The following is a 20,000-nucleotide window of genomic DNA, read 5'->3' as shown; positions in this document are numbered from 1 at the left end:
GTTGCTGTGCGTAAAGTTGAAAAGGACACGTACTGGCAATTAAGCCAAACACTTGTTTGCAGTAATTGTACAATACGTATATAAGTCGATGGATGGCAGCTTTATTTAACACTATGGCATAACTATTGAACTATAGATCATCAGCAACATATAGAAATTACATATATATATATATATATCATATATATATATATATCATATATATATATATAAATATATATATATATGTAGAAGCCACGAAGAAAGTGAAACACTCCACTGTTTCGCATTACTTCGTAGCTTTTCTACCTTTATTTATATATTACATCACGTTCCGAATTTTGCCTGATTCAGTTTTATCATATAACACACACACACACACACACACATGTATATATATAGATATATATATATATATATATAATATATATATATATATATATATACATTATATTTGTATATATATATATATATATATATATATATATTATATATATATATATATAAACATACATACTGAGACTGATATACGTTCACTTAAAAATACATTCACCTTGTCTTAAGAGCATAAAGTATATAAAACAGATTAAAACTACTCTGAACCTTAAAAATAGAAGGGGTGTGATTCAAATAATCAGGCTACATAAATATGAAACCCTAATTTCTAATCAAATTCTGATTAACTTTTAAATTAAACGTTTCAGCCAGAGAGTTACCCTGAAGTAGGTAACCATTTACCTTATCAAAAGAAAAAAAATATCGTTACTTAAAAATTAGACTCCTATCTGAACTCTTGTTAAAACAATCTCTATCCGCCTATCAGGAATGGATGAAGAAAACCAATTTTCACAGACGTTTTCTAAGGATAAGAGGACCATCTCTCTTGCCAGTTTTTAATGCATACGACCACTGGTGACAATGATGAACTTCTCTTGACATCTGACATTTCTTGGCTAGCTGTTCACCTAGTCATATTTAAGGATCCCAACTCCGATGGTTTATGGACATGACTGACGTAAATACGCTAATTCAATCTCATTTTGCAATGTAACGCATCCCCAACCGAGATACTGGCAGTAAGTACAAGTAACCTGGAAAAATAAAAATCTTCCATTTCTAGGAAGAGATGCTATCTCCAGAAACAAAGTTATATCCTGTACCATTTCCAGACGATGAAAAACAGAAAACACGCCATTCCATTATGAATGACACTAAAAGCCCCTAAACGCGAATCCCATGGAAAGGAGAATAACCAAGCAAGTGGAAAACGCTGACTCGACGCTATTTCGACCATAAAAGAGAGGGAGCTCGAGTGTTTACGCTCGTCATCCACCTCACAGCGTGAGAGTGTGACCACGGATTTGTTGGAACGCCAGCAGTCGCCTGGACGCCCAATCATCATCAATGAATATTTTATCAACAGCGCCCTTAAAACTGCCACCAAAGCTGCCAAGTCCTGTCAAGACGACTAGCAGGCTCTCTCCTTTTATAATTTATCATTCATGAAATATCAAAAACTACTCGATTCAACTTTTACATCAATGGACTGACAAATTCGAATGTGCAGAGTAAAATTATTCTAATACTTTACTGTTACTGCGCAGTTTCAATTATCTTTTAATTGATGATAAACATTCATGGGTTATTAATGAGAAGTCTTTTATGAACTCCAATGACATCATTCTTAAAATAATTATATTCATCAATCCTAATACTACTGCAATTAGTAAAATCTTGAAACAAACTCTGTAGACCTATCAGACACCTTTTGTTTTGTACAATTTTATATCACCAAGCCTTTTTCTTCTAAGGTTTTTTCTTCCCTTTTATTTTGCTTTATAGAATCTTATATCAACCAGCCTTTTTCTTCAGTTTTTTTTCCTGACGTTTTCTTTATTTTAGACCTACGTAAGTGCTTCGGCTATAAATCGAAAGTCCAAGTTCCTTTCAACCCGACATAAAAACTTCTAATTAAAAGAAAAATTATGAAGACTTGCGAAGCATTAAATAATACAATCTTCTGAGTAAATGAAGGAAAATATGATATTGTTACAATACCAACAAAACTAATAACCATTAGCACATATATCAAGCAATGTATAACGTTACGATCATCAGTGGTAATTCTCTTACTGATTTGAATAAGGTAAGAACATGTCATCCTATCATTATCTTTTTTTTTTTTTAAATAAGTAAATATTCAGGGTTTATGGAATTTATGATAACGAATACTAAAGATAACCACTTGACCGTTGAACAACTGTTCAATTACCATTTTTGAAATGATATAATATATATATATATATATATATATATATATATATATATATATATATATATATATATATATTATATACAAGCAGATAAGAAACTTGATCTAAAGGTAAAATAAGTTTAGACCAAATATCAAACGTACGCAATTCAGTAAACCTAAAAAATAAAACGGCTGTTAAGAAAAGAAAAGACGAAACCTGCATGATTAGATTCACTCTAGACTTTAAAAGACAGTATAAAACTTCACACTCTTTAAGATAAGAAAAAGAAGTCTTTTGACTAAAAGTTCAAAATTAAAAAGGTTCCACGGGAGCAAAGTTTAAAATTAGCATACAAAGCAATAAGATGGTTCTGAAAAAAAAATCGGCGAGAGAGAGAGAGGAGAGAGAGAGAGAGAGAGAGAGGAGAGAAATTCGCTGTCATTATCATAATTTCTCTGATTTTTTGCTTGTCTCACTGAAGGCTTCACAGAACGGAGAATGCCAGCTGCTATGGCGAATATACAGCGTATATCTACAAAGACAAACACTGGATGCATACATGTCTGCAAAGGTCTGATCACACATGCTTATAATACATACAATCTTACAAATATATACATATGTATGTATGTACGTATATACAAGCGTTGTTTAATCTGAAATATCTGATTTAGGAATGGTTGGTCTGATCATCTGACAATCGAATAGTTTGGTTAAATGCTTGGTAGTTTATTCTCCCTTAATAGCAACATGGCTGCCTGTCGACTGTGTAAAGATCTACAACTTCAGTCATACTATCACAAGAAACTACTGTCCATTTCTCATAACGTTCAGCTGCAATGTCGATTTGGAAATTGGTTGATAAAATATGACAAAGACACTGCTGTAGTCCATGTGTAAACAATTACAAATGTATATCTATTCATATGGATGAGAATTAATATCCAGCACACTGGAAAATGATTGGTGTTACCATCTGTCAAAATTCATATTTGCATTCATTTTGGACTGGATATTTTTAGATTTCAATATCCTGGTTGATTATAACACGCCACCCGGTACGGTTTATAAAATGCTTTTTCGAACGGATAACGCTATTTTCTTATTGCACCATGTATTGTCCTGTCGGCTATCGAAGTGATTTACATTTGCTCCAACCATACGAAACATTTCGGTTTTTCTTCACACAAACACCTCATATACAACAGCTCTTAAAAATAAAATCATGGTCGAGGATTAATATCGTTTGGAGTTTAAGAAAAAATATTCAATTTTCGATAACAATCAGAATCGAAATTGTTTGTGAAATCAAACTTGGAATAGGTAAAGAAAATAAAAACAAATGTTACACTGATAAAAAGCACCGAAGAAGCTCTTCAAATGAGATATATGATCGAGTATTTTTACATGTTTTGTGAATGAGACGTCAAGCGTTCCACATCACCGACCATGGAATACAACCTGAGAGAGAGAGAGAGAGAGAGAGAGAGAGAGAGAGAGAGAGAGAGAGAGAGAGAGAGAGAGAGAACGATATAAAAACTAAAAGTAGTTTTGAGACGTAAAAGATGTCTTCAACGTCCAAAGATGAAATGAATGATTCAATTTTCACTCGAAACCCTTCCGTTACTATCCGCATCATCTTCCGCATTCCTTCTCACCCATTCCATCGTTCCATTTTCCTAAATTCCTGCAGGATTCTGCGATATCTCCCTACCTATGAAAATCATAAAATTCCCCACCACGCGTCGTCCCAACGTGTTTAATCTACGGGATCTGACGCCCAGTTTAAGCCTCAGTGGGCCTTCGCCTCTCGAACGAAAGCCGACCTTGCAGCGCGAGAAGATAGGGATCAGAATGGCTTCCCATTCCAAAAAGCGTTAGGGATGTGAATCATTATAACATTTTTAACTGGCTCACGGTTGCGTAATGTTTAAACAATGCTTCATCGCGACGACAGCTGCCATATATAAAGTGACTTTCAAGACTTAAAATTATATCTCGCCTCCTGGCGCTTTCCTTCCAATTGCATTGTTTTCATTCTTCCATCGACCTTTGGGGTTTTCCGTTCTCAACTTCCCTCTCCTTCACCTTAGCATTTATTTCAAAAGAAGGTAACTGTTTATTATTATTTAGGCACCACAATGTGCAGTGGATCCGAGCGTACGGATCTTCCTCACGAGTCTCTAGAATAGACTCACAGACACAAGCGGGGTTATTGGGGGTATTGTTTGTGTACATATATATATATATATATATATATATATATATATATATATATATATATCATATATATATATATATATATATATATATATATATTACATATACTATATATATATATATAAATATACATACATGTATTAGGGCTTGTGCCTTGTATGATAAGGCGCCCTATGAGGTAATGTTAGACTTGCGATAATCTATACGCTAAGTCGGTTGGTATTGCACTTCCATCTTCAATGGAGTGTCTGGGGTTTGTAGATCACTTACGAAGTCGGTATTATCTTTACGACGATGTGTTAAACTCATGGTTCGGTGAGGTTTCTTGTAGAAAACACTAAGTATAAAAAATTATATATTCTTCTGAAGTTTAGTTTTACATGGTGAAGATCAGATATGATTGTACAAGTCTTCTAATAACGATAGCTTGATCGCTTCTGCCAATGATGATGGCTAATCCTATTCCTCTACATGATAAAGCTTAGGTAAAGAGGTACAGGTCTTCTAATGACGATAGCTAACTCTGTTCTGCTGTCTACCATCTCTGTTACAAGTTATGAAGGAACAGACAGTAGTTCGAACATATGAACATACATCAATGACATAGTTTCATACGAACACACAATCAAATAAGACGCTACAGATCACGTAGGCAGTTTGAATTATAGGTCGGGTAGTTGTCTCAAGCAGGGAGCTTGGACTAATGTTTATAAACAATTGAATGACTACAGGTGACGGCATGTATATTAGCCTACATACTTATTGTATACGTCTCTTTAGCGTCTCTAGTCTGATCACATTCCTGCAAGCAATCTGGGTTGACCTCTTTAGTTTTAGACTTTTATATATATGGACTAACATTCCATATTTTTATTATGTAAACACTTACATCAGCTCGGTCAGCTACCAAAACCAACTACTGAATATTACTCAAACTTGACTTGCATTTGACTTATAGGAGTGTGATACAGACACTATGTGAATATATATATAATAAGTAAATAAAAAATTCATTGTGTACATGAATTGATTCAAGTAATAAAATATAAAAACAATGATATTGGTAAATAATAGTGATCACATGATATATATAATGATACAGTTTTTCACTTCATCTCATTAAGATACATATGCTACAGAAAATACTAATGTACTTCTGATAATTGCATAGAATGAAGATTAACATGATAAAAATCATATTTTAACTGATAAAAAATTTCATATATGAATTGATAAAATTATTAATGTTTATGCTTATTGATTCGTTGATTTTTATGCTAAATGTTATATATATGATTCATTAATCCATATACTAACACATATAACAGCAGATATTGGTAAGAAAAAAGGTAACGGATTGATTATAGGCTACCTGATTGTTTTATACATTGGTATATGGATTCATATAATTATGATTAAAATATATGTGCACTTTAAATAGATTCCTACTGCGTACACGCAAAGATATATTTAGATTCTGTTATTTTATGATCATTTATATAAGAGATTCCTATTGCGTACACGCAAAGATATATTTCGACTCTGTTATTTATGATCATTTATATATAGGATACATGATACTTATATATATAGGATACATGACCGAGGTTTATACTACTTCACTTTTAACTAGCGTTCGAACAACTTTTCGTCCATTACACAGTTCCAGACAACCACCTATAGCCACTGAAACGGCCTTTTTCAATGGTTAAAACAAGGGGAAAATTTGCCTGGGCGGGTCCAACGTTCTATTTTTGCGCTCATACTTATTCTCTGCATCCTAACTACACGATTACGTTCGCGATGAATAGATCATCCCAGCACGAGTCCTTCGCCAGCAAAGTAGAGTTGAATATCCTTCGGGTCGTAATTGTCGGAAGTATGTCCCATTCGTAATTGTCGATTCCGACAGCACCAGAGCATTCCGCATTAAAACGAGATTAACGACGAGATACGGTGTCGGTCGAAGAAGTCCATGAAATTCCTTTCACATTGTAGGCGGTTGTTACTTGACTGGTAGTCGTCGCTGCGTAACGAACGATTTTTTGAAGTTGCGATGTGAAACTCTCGTACTGCAGGATACGTAACTAGGTTCCATTAATCAGCCTGCAAGTGAAATTATACTTGTCACAAGGGCAAAGTATATTCAGACAACATCCAAATACAGGGGAGGGAAGGGAGCCATTTAGACCAGACTTAACACACTGAATTCGCTGTATTTTGGAATTCAAAAGAATCCGCTGTACAACTTTTTTATCCCATGGCATTAACAATGAGTGAACCTATTCCAGGTCTATGATGACTGTAAAAATATCCATAATTATAACAAATAAATAGATATCATTACGAATCTCAAAGAACAATTCGATATTACTGGTAGTAAGTTACTAGACAAAGAAGTGGAAAACGGTGGGAGCTAATTGTAAGATTGCCAGGCAACATAAGAGTCAAAGAGAAGATTAATCATGATTCTGTATTTCTCTATGCTAACTGAAATTAAGTTGTGATAAAATCTGATCCTATGTGCCCTAACAAGTTTCATATTCAATTTTCTCGCGCGCATCCTCTGAGGTTAATTTTAAAAAAACTTTATCAATAGGTAGGAGATGCAACGAAAAAAACCCACTATGTAACTAATTTCTAATAAACTTTGGGTTTTTCCAAGAAAATGTGACATTTTCCCATGAATGTTTTACTTGAATTGTAATAGGCTAATGTTGCAAGTAAATATTTCATATTCATATCGTGATACTTCCAAATGTCTATGAGGTCAGAAAAAATTAATTCATTTTGATGTTATAGAAATTCTATTTCCTTATTTTGTTTATTATTAATTTTAAAATGATTGCAAGTTGCATTGCGCAAAACCGATAGACATTGTAACCTAACGTCTGCCTTGCCCATGAGAAGTTCGGGCTAAAGCATTCCTTTCTCCAGTCAATCTGCTTTTGCAAGCAGAGACAACACAGATGAAACCTGTGTAAGCAGATTATTGAGGTTAAAAGGTAAGGAATGCTGATACGGCAATGATGACGTCGTCACTTGGCAGGAGATTGCTCTCAGCCAGCTAAGAGTTACGTTACTTGCTGTAAGAGATACGACTTTAGGATAAAATTTTATTATCTTTTAATACTCGACCCACATGAGAAGAATGTCTGAAAAAAAACAGTATCAAAATTAAACAATATATTAGTTTCATGCTGGAATCTGCATAATTATGTTAAATTAAATATTCCTTATTGAAACTAATGAAAAAGGTTTCCATACAAATTCTATATATATTATTAGCCCTGTATAAGATTCATATAGGATTATTTCATAGATAACATTTTCACTTCTAGACTTCCTGACTTTAAAAACTTTAAAATCTCTTTTATTTTATTTTATTTATTTATTTATTATTTATTATTATTATTATTATTATTATTATTATTTTTTTTTTTTCATTGACTACGAATATAAATCACCGGGACAGACAATATGTCAGTAGATTTTGGATTAGTGTTTGAACTTTTAGCTTATTTGTCATTACTAAGCGTTAAGTTAGAGTTCAAATCTTTACGCATATCTATTGGATATTTAATTATCTATGGTTACGTTTTGTTCTTATTGATTTTATTCGTGATTCCTTTTTTATTATAATTTGTAACCCTTCCGACTTCTTACGGAGTGTATTATATTGACTCCACTTGTATCCATATTTATCTTCTTTTTTTTTTTTTTATATTTATTTATTTATATATTTTTTTTTTTTTTATATATATTTGATAAATTAATGGTTGGCTTGAATATGTGGAAAGTGTTCTAGCGCGTACCGTATAAGGCTACTTGCGGCATCAATTCTATAGATACAAGATATAAATGATAAAGGTATTTAAAACCGCGAGAACCGCTATAATCCAGTTCGGATCCAACATCACGAGTTGTAACTCGTAAGACATTGACACTTCCTATTTAATTATCCGTTATTCTACCAAACCGATTGACTCTGGGTGATAAAATATACTATTGGTTTTTCTTAATGGAAAGGAATTCACACAACGTGTTAAGGAGATTATTATTGATTTTACACCACCCGAGTCACAGATTATTATGTGTTGAATTCCATATTTATTGATTTAGCACTCATAAATATTCGTAACGCACTCAATTGCGGTGTTTGTTTTTAGTGCTATTAATTCTATATAACGTGTCAAGGAACTATTAACACTAAGAAGTTTGTTATTCCCTCTGTTCAGACTCGTAATTCTGTTAATAATTCTAAGTATATTCTTTCAAGGATTGATTTGGCACAGGATAGGCCCCTTAAACTGACAGGTGTCTTAGTGTGTCCTTGTCTTCATGACACGTGTTACAATCAGTTATGTGCTTTTTATACTGTAAGCATTGTAGGCCGAGAAAACAGTGATTTGGCTTTCTGTGAAAAAGAAGGAGGAAACCCTGGATGACGGAATGCAACCAGTTTAGACGATTGGTATGAGAAAGATTATTACTACTACCTGGTCGTTAGTCATCTGCTGTGTTCTTCGGGTTTTCCTCGTCACAGACCTACATATAATATTACATTTGATTACATTATTTTGATACACATACTTTAAATGTACTTTTGCTTTGTTTAGGGTTTCTGCTCGAAGTGTTTATTGTTTTTGCCTAGCCACTGACCTGTTTCCGTTTCGAAGTGTTTATTGTTTGGTGTTTATTGTTTTGCTTATCGCTGTTGACACTTTGCTTTGTTCAGTTTGTAACAGTTCTGCGCTCCGACCCAGATATTCAATGCTCGCGATCTCTTGGGTTAAGGTTAAGGAATTTTTCTTGTTTAGATACGGTTTTTTTTAACAATAGGCACGGATGTTTCTATATCTTTTTAGTCCAATTAATGGTTCTTTGCTGTTATGGTGCGGGATTGCGGGATAATGCGTCAGCTATGATATTTGCTTTCCAGGTAGATATCTTATCTTGGCTCCAATAACCTGAATGATCATTTGTCACCGAGTTCCTTTTGGACTGTGATTAAAGCCTTTGAAAAACTCGGTAAAGGACTCATGTTCAGAAGGACTTTATCAGGATAGCCATAGATTATGAACTTAAAATGTACTAGTGTTAAAGATACCTAGCCCTTCCTTGCCCTATTACAGCATATTTACTTTCAGAGGGCTTTAGTTTACGTGAATAAAAGCTATTAGGGAAGAACGTTTATCATATTACTGAAGTAGTATCCCTCTTACCCTTGGTCTGAGGCGTCTGTTGCAATAAAAAAAAAAAAAATTCCTTATTTAAATCAGGGATTTTTAAGTTAGGTAAGCTGCATTTTCCGCTTTTAACGATATCGAACGCCTGTTGATGCTTTTCAGACCATAATAAATCTACGCTCTTCTTCGTAAGATCTGTTTAAAGGAGCTGTCATGATTGAAGAGTTACATATTTACATACGATTGTAAATACCCACTTACAGCGCAAAAGTGCTGTATCCCCCTTTTTACGTTAATAAGTACCGGAAAGTATGAATAGCCGACACTTACCATGGACTACTTTTAAGACCTTGACCAGACACATAAAACCTAGATAAACCATATTCGGTTTTTAAAAAACTCACATTTAGATATTTTACTCTGAGATTATTTGTCTTTGTCTCTGTAGCACTAGCTCTACTTTATGTGAATGTACTTCTAAGGTATTAGAAAAGATTACAAGATCATCCATATAGGCATGTAGGTTATCCCCTAAAAGTCTCCAAAACACTATATTGTAATTGGGGGGCGCAACGTAAGCCGGAGGCATACGTAGAAATTGATAATGTCCCCTGGGGTGGTGCTGGCTGAAAACGGTGTATGAGGTACAATCACTTAGGTAATGGTATCTGGTAAAAGCATTTAAGTAAGTCCAAGTTGGTGAAAAAAAAAATTTATTCTAAACCTAACAGAGATAAGATGTCGTCGGTACATCGCACCTGGAAACTATCGGAAGTCGTTTCCTTGTTTAAGCGACAGTAATCTGCGCAGATACGCCAAGTCCGATCTTTTATGGCATGACGTTTGAGGGAAAAATTATATGGGCTTATTTGATTTCCTAATGGCTCCTATTACTAACATTTTCAACTTCGTCATTTATCTCTATTTTAAAAATTTCATTGAGAATCTATACGATGGTACGGTAAAATAGCTTTATGTTTGTCCTTAGAACCGTGTTTTGTTTTCAATGACATCCGTTTTTCTCCCAGAGATCACTCGCTAGTGGAGAAACTTCCTGGTATTCAGGTAGAAGATAAAAAAAAATTCTGCTGAATCACCTCTGCTTGAATGACTTTACGGATATTACTTTAGATAGATTATCAGAGAGATTCATCCACGACGGTTGGGCGTGATTAAAAATTAGCACAATAAAAAATGCGATATTTATAACTTCCGTATCCACGATATGTATACTTTTTAGGGCTTTGTTCGCGGAAATCGTTATATTTCAGAGTGTCGGGAAGGATTAAAATTTCATTCCCCAGCAAAGTCTTTTTACACGCACTAAGACATCCGAGGGTGCATGCTTCTCGAGATTTTGCGTGCAAACTACGACTGCGGTTGTGGGGTTGGGAAGAATTCTGTTGGGTCATTTGAACAATGTTACGATTTATGAGACAAATGTATAGTTCCTTTATATAAGTTATTATTTGTTTAACTGTCTCATTTTTTTTGTTCAAACGGATTTCAATATGTTTGAAGGTTTTATAGGATTTTCCTTTGATAAACACGCCTATTTTGCAGGATGTAAGATAATATTTTGTATACCCTAGATGAATCTTACAATTACACTAGATACAGATCAATGTTTTTTATAACTATAGAGGTATCTGTAAACGCTCGCTTATCCGGACTTCTCATTAGGGAAGTTCGAACAACAGACGGTGAGTCCGTAAATATAAGATATTACGTGTACTAAAGAAATAAAACAAGATATTCTAATTTTTACGGCGCGTACAGTTGGGCTTAATCCACCAGTATTTATTATAACTTAATGTATTAAATTACTAGAACCTGCCCTCTTATTACTTGATACTGTCGTGTGATGCATAGGGAAATTCCTTTTTAATTTTAAAAAGGTATTTGGGATGTATGAACCAACATCGCTTTTCCCCACTCTGCTAGAGTCGCTTATTGTGTGGAATTTGCTTTGCTTTGAAAAACTTCGGCAGTTGTGACTGACCTTGACCGCTTGACTAGGTGACACAGTCACCGAGTTTGCTTGTTTGATTCTGAACGGGCTACTGTTTCTATTTCTTTTGTAATAATTAGGATTCTTCTCTTTATTACCATCGGCAACGTATTGTGTGTTTTTGCATTATGTTGCTGGTTACGCATAAAGCAATGAATGACGAACTATTAGGAACTGAGCGATTACTAATAAGACAAGTTATCATTATTGCATACAATATTAACTGTTTGTACTTCATTCTTTGCTAAAATTTGAAATAGTGAGAGATCCTGGTCAGCGCATTTGGCCTGATGAAAGTTTTTTACAGACATGTTATTCCTTGCAATCCAGCCATATTTTTTAAAGTTAAGTTGAGTCATTGAGGTTCGATATTTTATATAACTCAAAAAACTCAAGGCTAAACTGCGATCGGGACTTGCAAAGGAGCATTTATTGTCATGACCCGAAATAGTGTTACTCTAATTTATCTAGATTTGTACGGGCGTTCCACTTGTTTTTGTGTGTTTTCTAATCACTACGGTGCTTAACGACCCTATCCATGCATCTGTATAAATACAGACGTCCACTGCGTAAACGCATATTCACTGTTTAATATGATTTGTTACGTAAGGGATTAATAATCACCCAAAATGATAAAATTAACATATGTATATGATTATGATATTTTCAGTAGGGGGGGAACTTCTCTGGAAAACAGACACTCAAAGATAAAAACTCGCAGTAGCGAATCTCAATGATGTAGATAATTTCTGTAAAAAAGTAAGATTAAGAATGTCTCGTAACTTCCAGCCACAGGAATAACGAAATTCGACCTGTAAAGGAAACACTTAAAGTTACTCCAAATGAATAAAAAATTGTACTTAGCTTGCTTTTGTGGGAAGTCACGGTGTTCCGATAACGACACACGGCCTTGGTCCTCCTTCTCTATTTAGCGGATGACCTCGTTTGGCTTCAGTTTCTCCCGTGCGCGTTGTTTCGATGATTCGAGCCTTGAAAGATCCGATGCTGCAGACGCGTTCGGTGTCTTCTTGGAGTGCCGGAAACGCTCACTAACGATGTGTTCTTGAATGATTCTAATGAGAGACGAAGCTTGCGATGTCGTAGGAAAAAGACACGTCGGTTTTGTTTCTTGAAGTTATTCACTAAACAATGATACTAAGTTGCTTGAAGAATCTGTTGCTTTCGTCGTCGTTTGAAGCGTTCTTATGTTTTCTGAAGTCGCTCTACTAACGATGATACTAGGTTGCTTGAAGAATCTGCTGCTTCCGTCGTCGTTGATTTCTTATGATACATGATTTATTATTCTGGTTTATCTTCGTAGGACGTTGTAGAGTTCTTCTGGTACGCTGGCCACCAATATTAGGGCTTGTGCTGTATGATAAGGCGCCCTATGAGGTAATGTTAGACTTGCGATAATCTATACGCTAAGTCGGTTGGTATTGCACTTCCATCTTCAATGGAGTGTCTGGGGTTTGTAGATCAACTTACGAAGATCGGTATTATCTTTACGACGATGTGTTAAACTCATGGTTCGGTGAGGTTCTTGTAGAAACACTAAGTATAAAAAAATTATATATTCTTCTGAAAGTTTTACATGGTGAAGATCAGATATGATTGTACAAGTCTTCTAATAACGATAGCTTGATCGCTTCTGCCAATGATGATGGCTAATCCTATTCCTCTACATGATAAAGCTTAGGTAAAGAGGTACAGGTCTTCTAATGACGATAGCTAACTCTGTTCTGCTGTCTACCATCTCTGTTACAAGTTATGAAGGAACAGACAGTAGTTCGAACATATGAACATACATACAATGACATAGTTTCATACGAACACACAATCAAATGAGACACGCTACAGATCACGTAGGCAGTTTGAATTATAGGTCGGGGTAGTTGTCTCAAGCAGGGAGCTTGGACTAATGTTTATAAACAATTGAATGACTACAGGTGACGGCATGTTATCTTAGCCTACATACTTATTGTATACGTCATCTTTAGCGTCTCTAGTCTGATCAAACAAATTCCTGCAAGCAATCTGGTTGACCTCTTTAGTTTTAGACTTTTATATATATGGACTAACATTCCATATTTTTATTATGTAAACACTTACACATGCACACAAGCATATATATGATGCCGGAGCTATCTCCCATTTTGGTGTACTCTGGCAAAGCGCGTATGTTCCCCATGAGGAGGCAAACTACTAATAATCAGGTGTTCACCATTTCACTGTCTATAGAAGAAGGTCGCGAACAAACAAAAGCGATTAATTCATTCTCGAGAATGAATTAATCGAAAATTAATAGGATCGTGATTAACGAGATCTAATTCTGAGACTGATTTTCACCTAAAACTAGAATCAATTCTTTCGCCAAATTTATATTTTTCAAGAAATAACTCCCTCAAATAAGAATCACTAAGATGGCTATTTGTTTGTCCGACCGCATTTTTTCTTTCCGCCGTGAGATCTTAAAAACTACTGAGGCTAAAGGCTGCAAATCGGTATATTGATCATCCACACTCCATTTATCATACATAAGAAATTGCAGCCCTGTAGCCTCAGTATTTTTTATTTTATTTAAAGTTAATCTTAGCCATGACCATGCGTCTGCCACCCCTACAGGTGCAAACAACACAAGCCAACACCGGGCCGTGGCTGAATGTTTCATCAGGCCGCAATTTTTACCCGTTTTAAGAAGAAACCGAAGTCTTTGAGCGGAAAGCAAAAGCACTGTGCGTTATGCTTTCAAGTTGTTTTAATGACGAGAGTGTTTCAAGGAAGCTCTTGATTCAAAAATCATCTCCACGGGATAAAAGATGAGGTCAAAGGTATGTAAGTGAATATGGAGTAGTGTTGTAGTGTGTATTTAATAAAAAAACACGACTCAATGTATGCCCTTTATTGGATGAAAGAGAAACGAAAATCAGTAGTGTGTGTGTGTGTGTGTGTGTGTGTGTGTGTGTGCGTGTGTGAACGGTCATTAAGACCGGAAAATTCCATTTTCGTTCTCGTTACTTATTAAACAAAGGAACAGGTAGTGGCTGTTGTGTTGTCTGTTGCCAGTGCCGCCCTAATACAGATCATTTATTAATTTTAAGAATATATATATATATATATATATATATATATATATATATATATATATATATATATATACTATATATATACAGCTAATGTATGTATATGCAAGTGAGAAACTATTATATCTATACATATTTGTATGTTTGTATTATTTTACCATTTCATTTCCTTCTCTGGTGTTTAGCAAAATACAATACAGGTCTGCATACATACCCTATGCTGCCTCAGTTCATTGATTTTTACAAGATGAGAAGAGCAAAGTGTGACATAATTTTTCTTTTCCACGGCATAACACAGGAATGAAAGCTGTTGCCAATGGCCTCAAGAGGAAGCTCGTCTACGACACTCCCCTCCCTTGAATACATTATAACTGTACCTCAAACCACTGGTACTGCTCTCCAAGGGTTTCACAGCATCCTACACCCCGCCTTTCTCTGCCTTGGGATGCCTATAAACCACTAAATAAACTCCCCGAGCCCGAATGTCCAATTCCTATACCCTCTTAGTTACACCATATATATATATATATTATATATATATTATATATTATATATATTGTATATATATAATTAAATATATAATATAAACATGAGCAATATACAGGAGAAGCAGGGTAATTAAAAGGTCAAGAAGCCTGCACACACATATAAATATAGCTTGCCTACCTCTTTGTTCATTTCTTGGAGACTTGATAATGAGGACTGGTTGTGCCTGCAAGCTTGTAACTTTTTTGAATAAATAACTCAAATAGATGCCTACCAGTTTGAATGAGGTCCATTCAGTAATGTATGTATATATATATATATATATATATAGATATATATATATGATATATATATATATATATATATATATATATATATATATATATATATATATTGCTCAAGTTTATATAGTACATAAAGGCGATCTATTTGCATACATTTATTCAAGAGCCGACGTTTCACATCGCTTAAGGCATTTTCAAGGCTGAAAATGCGGCTAAAAATAATAAATATCGTATATATAATGTGAAAGGTATGTACAAAGTTTATTTCTCACTTATTTACATCTTAGGCAGAACAGAGAACAAAAAGAAAATGAGGAAGATAAACAACAGTAAAGGGCACAGAACACCTATCCATATTGGTAATGAAGGCTAGATTGGCGTAAATGATAACATAAATAGAAAAGACGGTTAAAAACAATAAGCAATAAAAAGCTGTGTTGACGATGATTGGTTGTTGCGTGTTGGAATGGTCAGTTTGATCTTGATGGATTCCGAAGTGTTCAGTAGCCGGGAATTTTTAGATGAAGAACTAGACAAGAAACGTGAGGTATCCAAACAGTTTCATTGAAAACGTTTTATGAACCGACGAAAACTGAAATGTTGGAAAACAAAAATATTTTAGTGATTTTTTCATACTTTTTTCGATAAAACGTACGTAGGACAAAGTGGAGAGACGCTGGCTGTTCGATTAAAACAACACAGATATAGTGTAAGAACTGGAAATATCCCAAATCCATTATTTGTACACATGAATAATAGTAACCACTGTACTAATTGGACAGACTCAAAGGAAATTATGTTTTGCGATGATCTATTTAAAAGAAATTTGATAGATCCTGTATAATTAAACAAGACTGTGACACTTTATCAAATATCAGACTAGGTTTATACAAATTTAATGAAAACTAAGCGAAGGGTATTTTAAAACAGAGAGGATATTAAGCATTAGCACTGTTCGGTAATTGTGAACGTTGTTTGTCTTTTTAGGATCGTTGTCTTGCCACGAAGTCTCCTTGTGACTCGGTATTTCTTTTCTTGGCACTTGTGCCTGAACCCTGATGAGGTGTAGAAATAAACAAAAGCGATCGGTTGAAGTCATTCCTTTTCACCCTTCTTCTGGTTGTATGTATGCCTATATATATATATATATATATATATATATATATATATATATATATATATATTATATATATATATATAATGTAAGTATGTATGTGCCACTTACATTTTGAATGTACTGAGCAATTTCAACCAAACTTGGTATACATATGCATTACCATTTGGAAAAGAATACTGTAGGGGCAAGACATCACAGGCACAAAATGGGGGATGGGACGAGGTTGAAATGTAAAAATAACCCTGAACAAAACACCAAAGTGTCTAATCCATAGTTTTCGAGGTCGCTGAGATATGAATAGTGACACTCCCGATCCACTTTAGGACCAAGTTCAGCCCTGATAGTAATAGAGAGGGGGAGTGAGAAGTGGTGAAATATATATAAAAAATACTGGGCAATGTGACTGAAACAACTATCTTAACGAGAGAGAGAGGGAGAGAGAGTTTCATGGTTGTCATTCAGTTTTCCTGGGCAGTCCCGGGTTGGTCTGCTACTATACATAATAGTTAGTTATATCCTTTATATGTTATATTTATATAATGCCTATATATATAAATACATATATTTTATAACAATATAAAATATACTTTTACAATAATAAGTATTTACCTGTATGTACATGCATAAATACATTGGAGAAACAAAAGTCTAAATTATACAGCATTCTACCTCATCAAAGTTTTAAAAGGTTAAACGAGCTTATGGAAATGGAAGGATCTTATATATAGAAATATTCATAGATACAAGTCCGTCGTTCTGTTAAGTCGCGTCATCCGATGAGCAGATTGTTTTCGGGAGGCGGATTATCCAAAAGTAGTCCTCGAGTTGCCGGCTTTGTATAGATTGCAGATTTGGGTCCGCTTTCCAGTTTCCACGACTCGATCTCCGTTTGCACAGTTTTGAACCATGACCTATATATATCATATATATATATATATATATATACTATATATATATATATATATATATATATATACTATATATATATATATATATATTATATAATATATATATATTAGAGAGAGAGAGGAGAGAGAGAGAGAGAGAGAGAGAGAGAGAAGAGAGAGAGGAGAGTAAAAATATAAGAATACCATGCCGACCAAAGAGAAACAGAATAAACAGGATAGGGGGAAAAATGGAAAATTGTAGTATATAAACAAACAGCTGGACGGTTACAAATATTTTGAAAAATTATGAAAAGAAAGTAAATATGCCACAAATGCAGTCTTCCACCAAATGAACTCAAACCAGACTCTAAAAGGCAGCATACTATGTCTATACTCTGTTTTTTTCCATCTGTCCATCCGCCTGTGGTGTTTGCGTATGGTAACACTGCGTCCCGGGCTTTAGATAGATAAGCTATGTGTAAGTTTTAGGTAAATAAAAGGATATCTGGGCGTACATTTGCAACTGAAAAGTGTTTTAATAATTTACTGTATACGAATTACATCGTTAATATTCGAAATAGGATATTGTTCTTATTGTTGAATGTAAGATGAATGTAACCATCTAAAGCCCGGGACGCAGTGTTACCATACGCAAATACCACAGGCGGATGGACAGATGGAAAAAAATAAGAGTATAGTCACCATCCATCGAAAAGGAAGGAAATTTGGCACCATGTAAAGAACATCACACGGAGAGGACACAAAAAGTACTCTATCATATTTGAAAACAGTAAACAGCGACCCTAGTATTCTACTAATAGGCTACGGGGTTGAAATAATATACAGTTCTGAACGCTCTTGAATTCCAGAGTTCCTTTTGAACTTCCTCCATAGGTCAAAAAATTAAATATAGTCACTCGACATTTCAAGAAACTTACAATCGGTTAAACTTAAAAACTTCGGCGATCAAAAATGCATTGCATTACTGAGTCTACATCAAGAAATTCTGTACTGAAACACGGATATGATTTGCGGTAAGGTTAACGTCCGTTTATTTCTCATTTTAAATATGGCAGGTGAGTTCACATAAATTGTGGCTATCGTCTGTTTATTTCTCATTTCAAGTATAACAGATAAATTCTATTTTCTTTATTACAGGAGCAAACCAGCAGGTACGATATGTATATCAGATTTTCATACAACTTGTGTTTATCTGGTTTTAGCTTTTCCAAGCTATCTGCCTGATTCACATGATATCGTTTATCTAACAGATTTTGTCAGTATTTTTAGGCTCAATACACAACGCACTCCAACAAACATAATACACTGTTATTTTCCTATAATAGCTCAGCTTTATTAACAAATTCCTTGTCTCTTCGTAATGTTCTTTCACATCGAACTTTTCAAATTGAGAGCAAATCATGCCTAACTCTTATGGCGATTTAAAACTTAACGATTCTCCTTTTTTCTCAAGAAACAGTTTCTAAATTTGATATTGTTTAAAAATCCAAGTACTGGCCTGCAATATATAGTTTCTTGAGTGGACGTTCTCGGTAAAGAATACCAATCAGAAGATTAAACAATGCAGTATTACTTACAAATTCATAAAACAGGTGATATACATAAAAATACAGGTCTGTCGGCGAATTTTCAATAAATATTACCAAAACTACATAAAGATTAGAGGTCTGTCAGCGAATTTTTAATAAATATTACTAAAACTACACAAAGATAGAGATCTGTCGGCGAATTTTCAATATTACCAAAACTACATAAATATAGAGGTCTGTCAGCAATTCTCAATAAATATTACCAAAACTACATAAAGATAGAGGTCTGTCGACAATTCTCAATAAATATTCCAAAACTACATAAAGATAGAGGTCTGTCGGCGAATTTTCAATAAAAATTGCTAAAACTACATAAACATAGAGGTCAGTCGGCAAGTTTTCAATATTACCAATACTACATAACAACAGAGGTCTGTCGGCAAACTTGCAATAAACATTACCAAAACTAACTTAGTTATCCCAGTAATGTATATCTAAAAAGAGAGAGAGAGAGAGAGAGAGAGAGAGAGAGATTCGCTTCTCCTCCAACATGAACCGAAGCCCTCGGGGCAAATTCCTTGAAACGTGCAACATGGGGCATGACCTAAGAGAACAACAAGAAAAACAGGCCGAAAATTCCTTTTCCTTAACTAAGACAGCAAAGCTCCGGAAGATCCGAAGAAAAAGTCTACTTCCACTTCTCCAACATTTTCTCTAAAGCCTTTAAAAGGGTTTTATGCTTATTTCCAGGACTGAGACCTTCGGCCCATTATTTTTCTGAATTGTAGCCGGGCATTTTTAGGAACACATTCCGACCCATTTTCATTTAAACTTAGACGATTTCGAAGAAAATCCTGAAACAGCTTTCTTCTCCTTTACACTGATATCTGCTCAGTTATTTATGTTCGGGGCCATCGAAAACAGCTGTTATTCTCTAGA

At 34.5% G+C, this 20,000-nt stretch overlaps 1 protein-coding gene across 7 annotated transcripts in view; it reads right to left on the bottom strand.

The window, feature by feature from the left end:
- The window catches only part of LOC135201370 (acetylcholine receptor subunit beta-like 2), a 658,252-nt gene that overhangs the window by 388,705 nt on the left and 249,547 nt on the right, over positions 1-20,000 (bottom strand). The window lies entirely within an intron of this gene.

Source organism: Macrobrachium nipponense, chromosome 28 (assembly GCF_015104395.2).
Source record: "Macrobrachium nipponense isolate FS-2020 chromosome 28, ASM1510439v2, whole genome shotgun sequence".
Classification (NCBI taxonomy): domain Eukaryota; kingdom Metazoa; phylum Arthropoda; class Malacostraca; order Decapoda; family Palaemonidae; genus Macrobrachium; species Macrobrachium nipponense.
The sequence above is the reverse complement of the archived record's forward strand: the minus strand, read 5'-3'. Positions and strand labels throughout refer to the sequence as shown.